We start from the raw sequence: 7500 nt of genomic DNA, 5'->3' as shown, positions 1-7500 counted from the left end.
GGAGAGTGGGCGGGGTAGAGGAGAAGGGCGAGAAAAGAGAGGGGGAAGGGGGAAGGGGGTGGGGTGGGAAGGGAGAGGGATAGTCAGATGGAAGAAGAAGAGTGGAAGAGAGTAAAGAGAAGTGGTAGGAAGGAAATGGAAGAAAAGAGAGAAAAGTAAGAGTGAGAAAGAGAGAAAGTGGAGTGAGGAGTTTTTTTTAAAGGAAATACCAATTTAACTGAAGATCTCCCAAGTGCTAGTATTTAATGATGATAAGGATGAGGGTTCTCTGCCAAGAATGATCTGCAGTTTAAAAGGATTTGCATCAAAGCTTCTGTGACTGCATATTTATCTGCATAAACATACACCCAATACACAAGCTCTCTCTCTCTCTCTCTCGCTCTCTCTCTCTCTCTCTCTCTCTCTCTCTCTCTCTCTCTCTCTCTCTCTCTCTCTCTCTCTCTCTCTCTCTCTCTCTCTCTCTCTCTCTCTCCTCTCTCTCTCTTCTCTCTTCTCTCTCTCTCTCTCTCTCTCTCTCTCTCTCTCTCTCTCTCTCTCTCTCTCTCTCTCTCTCTCTCTCTCTCTCTCTCTCTCTCTCTCTCTCTCTCTCTCTCTCTCTCTCACAGACAAGCATACATATTATTACTCATATTATGTGAGGCTTATCCTCTTGTCAACCACACTGGGGAGAAAAATGGGAAGGAAAAGAAAAAGGAAGGAAGGAGAGAAAGAAAGAAAGAAAGAAAGAAAAAAAAGAATACGACGAAGAAGGAGAAAGAGAAGGAAAAGAAGAAGAAGGAAAAAAAAGAATCACGAAGAAGAAAACATTAGATAAAAAAAAAGAAAGAAAGAAAGAGAGAAAGAAAGAAGACCGATAAAAAATTGCTCTTCATCGAATGCGTGCAAGATGTTGATGAAGTTCGAGTCTGGGGTCAGCGTGTACAGCCTCGTAATGGGAGGAGGACGAGTAAATATCATTCCAGTAATTTTATTCTTTTTATTGTCGGTGTTGGAGGTACGTTATTTGTTTTGCAATTTGTTACGTTTATATTTGTTTTTCGCTGTAGGGTAGATATTGTTTTTTCATGGTTGTTTTGGAGTAGTAGTAGTTGTTGTTGTTGTTGTTGTTGTTGTTGTTGTTGTTGTTGTTGTTGTTGTGGTTACTGATGCTATTCTCGTCACTTACTTGCAAGGACTCAGTAGTGTCGTTTAATTGCAAGGCCCCAATAGCGCCGCCTACTTGCAAGAGCCCACCAACACCACTCAATTGCTCCAAATTGCAAAAAGAACAATACCACCACTACGTTGCACGAATTCACTAGCACTACTAAATCACAATACCCCACTCGCAATAACCTAACATCACCACCAAATTCCAAGAACCCACCAGCACCACTAAGTTGCAATAACCCAACCCCCACCATTAAGTTGTAAGAACCCCCAGCACCACTAAGTTGCAATAACCCACCATCACCATTAAGTTGTAAGAACCCCCAGCACCACTAAGTTCCAAGAACCCACCGTGCTAGCACCATCAAGTTGCAATAACCCACCAGCACCACTAAGTTGCAATAACCCACCATCACCACTAAGTTGTAAGAACCCCCAGCACCACTAAGTTCCAAGAACCCACCGTGCTAGCACCATCAAGTTGCAATAACCCACCATCACCACCAAATTCCAAGAACCCACCAGCACCACCAAATTCCAAGAACCCACCAGCACCACTAAGTTGCAATAACCCACCATCACCACTAAGTTGCAATAACCCACCATCACCACTAAGTTGCAATAACCCACCTTCACCACTAAGTTGCATTTGTAAAAGCACCGTCAGACGGGCTTGGTCACCTGCTCGCTGCAACCCCGGCCTTGAGACCCCACGCCAGGACGCGACAGGATACGCGCACGTGGAAGCAAACATGTAATACTGACTGGCATTTGTGCTTGAGGGGGAGGGAGGGAGGGAGGGAGGGAAGGGAGGGAGAAAAAAGGGAGGGAGTAAGCGAGTGAGCGAGTAAGCGAGTAAGCGAGTAAGCGAGTGAGAGTGTGAGAGAGAGAGAGAGAGAGAGAGAGAGAGAGAGAGAGAGAGAGAGAGAGAGAGAGAGAGAGAGAGAGAGAGAGAGAGAGAGGAGGGTGGGTGGGTGAAGGGAAAGGAAAAAGATATTAGATAAGGAAAAAGGTTGAAATAATTATTAGAAGAATAGAGAGCAACGAGAGAAAAAATGGGAAAAAAAATGTACAGGAAAGCGATACCACTCCCCCTTCCCTCCCTACCCCTACCCTAGTCCTATCCAACCCCTACCATTACTCCCTATCCCAACCCCCACCCCTACTCTTTATCCCCTAGCCCTACCCCATATCCCCTACCCTCTAGCCCCTGTCCCCTACCCCCTAGCACCTGTCCCCTACTCTTTATCCCCTACCCTCTAGCCCCTGTCCCCTACCCCCTAGCACCTGTCCCCTACTCTTTATCCCCTACCCTCTAGCCCCTGTCCCCTACCCCCTAGCACCTGTCCCCTACTCCCACCCCCTGCCCCTACCTTCAGCCCCTACCCCCTGCCCCTACCCCCTACCACCTTCCCCTATCCCCTTCCCCTACCTCCTGCCCCTACCCCCTGCCCCTACCCCCTACCACCTTCCCCTATCCCCTTCCCCTATCCCCTTCCCCTACCTCCTGCCCCTACCCCCTGCCCCTACCTCCTGCCCCTATCCCCTTCCCCTATCCCCTTCCCCTATCCCCTTCCCCTACCTCCTGCCCCTACCCCCTGCCCCTATCCCCTTCCCCTACCCCTTATCCCCTACCCCGATCCCCCTTCGACACCAGTAGCAACCCACCGCCCCCTGGACGCGTATCGCCCCTACTCCACGTTCCTTCCTGCCCCCTACCCCTACCCATTTATCCTGCCCCTACCCCTTGCCCCTTATCCCCTACCCCGATCCCCGTGAGGACCCACCGCCCCTGAACTGGACGAGTGGGTGCGTGCGTGCGTGCGTGCGTGCGTGCTTGCGCCTGCCTGTCTATAAGAAACCAGCCGGCGTCGTGTCCCTGTTTGTTGCCCTGGCGACGGGGGAGGCGTTGGGGGAGGGGTGGGGGGTCATGGGCGTGACCTTTGAGGACGAGAGTGTGTGGGCGCGGGCGTAGGCGTAGGCGCGGGCGTGGGCGAGTGTGAGTGTGGGCGGATGTATAGGAATGGGAGATGTTGTATGTGTGGATGGATGTGCGGGGAACGAAATAGAGGAGCGGAGGAAATGGATCAGGAAGAGGAGGAAGAAGGGGAAGGAGAAGAAAGAAAGAAAGAAAGAAAGAAAGAAAGAAAGAAAGAAAGAAAGAAAGAAAGAAAGAAAGAAAGAAAGAAGAGGAGAAGGAGAAGGAGAAGAAGAAGAAGAAGAAGATGAAGATGAAGATGAAGATGAAGAAGAAGATGAAGATGAAGATGAAGATGAAGATGAAGATGAAGATGAAGATGAAGATGAAGATGAAGATGAAGATGAAGATGAAGATGAAGATGAAGATGAAGATGAAGATGAAGAAGAAGAAGGAGGGTCAGAAAAAGAAAACGAAAAATGATATAGAATAAAAAGGAAGGTGAGAATTGAAAAAGTAGAAAGAGCCATGAAATCGCGAAGGAAAAGGTGGGAAGAAAGAGCGAGCCCCGAGTGCGCCCGAGGGAGGAAGCGGAAACGGAGCAAATTGTAGTGATGGATGGGACAAGATGGACGAAGATCAGCTCAACAGTTTCGTCTATTTGCGAAACCGGACATTTTTTTTTTGTGTGTGTGTGTGTGCGATTTCGTGTGGGTTCATGTGGTGGGGGAGTAGAAGAGGAATGCGAATGAGGAGATGACGGAGAGGAAGAAAAAAGGTGGAGGGGAAAGGAGGAAGGAGGAAAGAGGATGTGGAGATAGGAGAAAGAGTGGGAAAAGAAGGGGAATGGGAGGGGGAGGGGGGGTGGAGGATGGGGGGGGATAGAATATGGAATATGATCAGACGAAAAAGAAATGGAATAAATGGATGAGGAGGAAGAAAGAGGGAGTGGGGTAAGGAGGAAGAGAATTAGGGGGGTCCGGTTAGGGAAGAGGATGGAGGAGAGGGAAAAGAGAGAAAGAAGTAATAGAAGAAAAAAAAAGAGTCGAAATTTTAGGAAAGTAAAGCGGAATAATGATAAAATGATTAGAAACTTCAAGCAATAATCGAAAAAAAAAATTCCACAAGAAGAGCGAAAAAAGAGAGAAAGGAGGGAAAGAGAGAATGAAGATAAAGGAGAGAATAGAATGGAAATTACCCCCAAAAAGCCGGAGATTGCGGGCGAGCGAGCCGACGAGGCGAGTCAAAGGAAGGAAAATTCGACCGCACTGGCTCGCTCGCAGGACGTCGCTTGAGGACACACCCGACGGACGTTAAACCGTGACTCACTCCCGGCGGCTGGACGGACGGACGGGCGGACGGGCGGACGGACGGGAGGGAGTGTTTGTGTTTGTGTTTGTGTGAGTGAGTGAGAGAATGAGAAAGAGTAAGAGTAAGAGTGAGAGTAAGAGTAAGAGTGAGAGTAAGATTGAGAGTAAGAGTGAGAGTGAGAGTGAGAGTAAGAGTGAGAGTGAGAGTAAGAGTGAGAGTAAGATTGAGAGTAAGAGTGAGAGTAAGAGTGAGAGTGAGAGTAAGAGTAAGAGTGAGAGTAAGAGTAAGAATAAGAGTAAGAGTGAGTGGTACGGAGTGAAGCGTGAGAGATCAAGAGTAAGCGTGAGAGTAAGAGTGAGAATGAGCAGTAAGAGTGAGAGGTCCGAGAACGAGTGAGCATGAGAGTACGAGTGATGAGTGAGAGTAACGAGTGAGCCTGCGGAGTAAGAGTGGAGCGTGAGCGTTCAGGGTGAGAGTAAGATTGCGAGTAAGAGTGAGCGTCAGCGTGAGAGTGAGAGAAAGAGTACGAGTGAGAGTAAGAGTAAGAGAAAGAGTAGAGTGAGAGTTGAGAGTGAGAGTGAGAGTAAGAGTAAGAGTGAGAGTAAGAGTGAGAATGAGAGTAAGAGTGAGAGTAAGAGTGAGAATGAGAGTAAGAGTGAGAGTGAGAGTAAGAGTGAGAATGAGAGTAAGAGTGAGAGTAAGAGTGAGAATGAGAGTAAGAGTGAGAGTAAGAGTAAGAGTGAGAGTAAGAGTGAGAATGAGAGTAAGAGTAAGAGTGAGAGTAAGAGCGAGAGTGAGAGAGAGAGAGAGAGAGATTGTGTTTTTTTGTATTGTGATTGTGTGTGTTTGTGTTTGTTTGATTGTTATATGTGTGTGTGTGAGGGGCTGGTGGAGGGAGAGGGGATGGGAAAGGGGTTCGTGAGCATTGGGGGATGGAGGGGGGGAGAGGGCGGAGAGGGGGAGGAGGGGGGGGCACGAGGGGACAGGAGGGGGGGGGGGGGGGGGAGGGCCCCGGTGTGAACGAGGGGAGAAGGGTGGCGGGTGTTGTCAAGTGGTGGTGTTGGTTAAGTGGTGGCTGTGTCAGCTGGGGAAGGTCAGGGAGGTAGGGAGAGAGAAGAAAAAGTAAGGGAAAGGAAGGCGAAGGAGAAGGGAAAGAGAAGAAGAAGGAAAAGGAGAAGAAGAGGGAAGGAAAGGAAAGAAAAGAAAAGAGAGAAAAGGAAAGGAAAAGAAAAGAAAAGAGAGATAAGAAAAGGAAAAGAAAGGGGAGAGGAAACAAAAGAAAAGAAAAGAAAAGGGAAAGGCAGGGAGAGACGAGGTCTGGAAGGGAGGAAGGCAAGCAGGGAGAGGTCGGGAAGGGAAAGGAAAGGGAGAGATGATAATGGTTCTGCTGGTAGGTTGGTAGGTAGGTAGGTAGGGTGAGGTAGGGGGGTGGGGTTGGTTGACAATGGCGAGTGTATTAAAGATATTCGCGTGTGAATGCTTATCTTTGAAGCCCCTTCCCCCCTCCCCCTCCCCCTCCCCCCTCCCTACAATGATGCCAATTCCCTGATTTTGGACCAGCAGTACCTTCAACGCGTCTCGAGCCGTTGAAAATACTGTTTTGCATCGTGGAGACGAGGTCAAACCACGCCCGGTGTCCTCTCTGACCGGGCGTACTCGTGGTAGTGTTGACGCCCACGTGGTCTGTGCCAGCAACCCGAATTGGCGCAGCCGGGTGGCGGGCTGGGGAGGATGGAGGGGCGGGTGGGGGTGGTGGGGGGAGGCTTTTAGCCTTCTGTTTTAGGATGATGGGAGGAAGATAAGAGATTTGAAGGTGGTTTGGTCATATGCGCTCTCGAAAGAGAGCGCATATGACCGTTTTCTCTCTCTCGAGAGAGAGAAAACGGGAGAGAGAGAGGGAGGGAGGGAGGGAGGGAGGGAGGGAGGGAGAGAGAGAGAGAGAGAGAGAGAGAGAGAGAGAGAGAGAGAGAGAGAGAGAGAGAGGAGAGAGGGAGAGGGGAGGGAGAGAGAGGAGAGGGAGAGGGAGAGAGAGAGAGAGAGAGAAGAGTGAAAAAGAAAGAGGGAGAGAGAGAGAGGAGAAGAGAAGAGAGGAGGAGAGAGAGAGAGAGGGAGAGAGAGAGAGAGAGAGTGAAAAAAGAAAGAGGGAGAGAGAGAAAGAGAGAAGGAAAGAGATAGAGAGAAAGAGAGAGAAAAAACGAGAGAGAAAAAACGAGAGAGAAAAAACGAGAGAGAAAAGAGAGAGAAAAGAGAGAGAAAAGAGAGAGAGAGAGAGAGAGAGAGAGAGAGAGAGAGAGAGAGAGAGAGAGAGAGAGAGAGAGAGAGAGAGAGAGAGAGAGAGAGAGAGAGAGAGAGAGAGAGAGAGAGAGAGAGAGAGAGAGAGAGAGAGAGAGTGAAAAAAGAAAGAGGGAGAGAGAGAAAGAGAGAAGGAAAGAGACAGAGAGAAAGAGAGGGAGAAAGAGAGAGAAAAAACGAGAGAGAAAAAACGAGAGAGAAAAGAGAGAGAAAAGAGAGAGAAAAGAGAGAGAGAGAGAGAGAGAGAGAGAGAGAGAGAGAGAGAGAGAGAGAGAGAGAGAGAGAGGGAGAGAGAGAGAAAAGAAAGAAAGAAAGAAAGAAAGAAAGAGAAAGACAAAGAGAGAATGAGAATGGGAATGGGAATGAGAATGAGAATGAGAATGAGAATGAGAATGAGAATGAGAATGAGAATGAGAATGAGAATGAGAATGAGAATGAGAATGAGAATGAGAATGAGAGAGAGAGAGAGAGAGAGAGAGAGAGAGAGAGAGAGAGAGAGAGAGAGAGAGAGAGAGAGAGAGAGAGAGAGAGAGAGATTCTTTTGATTCTTATCAGTGATCTTTTCATTTTCATTGGGTATCATTTCTATAAACTCTTTCATTGTCTAAAGCAATAAAGTTCATTTTTATGATATTTAACGTATTATGAATATAGTATCCTCCGGTTATTGTGAATCGTTATAGAAGCAGTCCTTTCCCACGGTAGTGTTTTTTTTTTTTTTTTTTTTTTTTTATCGGTGAGAATGATATCTGAAAAAAAAGGAATGTACAAATAAATGAATGGAGATTTTAGTGGTGAAAGTAAAGGATTTACCGCGTTATCTGGCCATC

The 7500-nt window shown here is 47.9% G+C and overlaps 1 protein-coding gene across 15 annotated transcripts in view; it reads left to right on the top strand.

Moving 5' to 3' along the window:
* The window catches only part of LOC122263588 (paxillin), a 216717-nt gene that overhangs the window by 136142 nt on the left and 73075 nt on the right, over positions 1-7500 (top strand). The gene's annotated exons all lie outside the window — the stretch shown is intronic.

This window comes from Penaeus japonicus, unplaced genomic scaffold (assembly GCF_977035675.1).
Source record: "Penaeus japonicus unplaced genomic scaffold, GWHDUDI00000001_assembly GWHDUDI00000015, whole genome shotgun sequence".
Lineage (NCBI taxonomy): Eukaryota > Metazoa > Arthropoda > Malacostraca > Decapoda > Penaeidae > Penaeus > Penaeus japonicus.
Note: the sequence above shows the minus strand (reverse complement) of the source record. Positions and strands in the feature narration are given on the sequence as shown.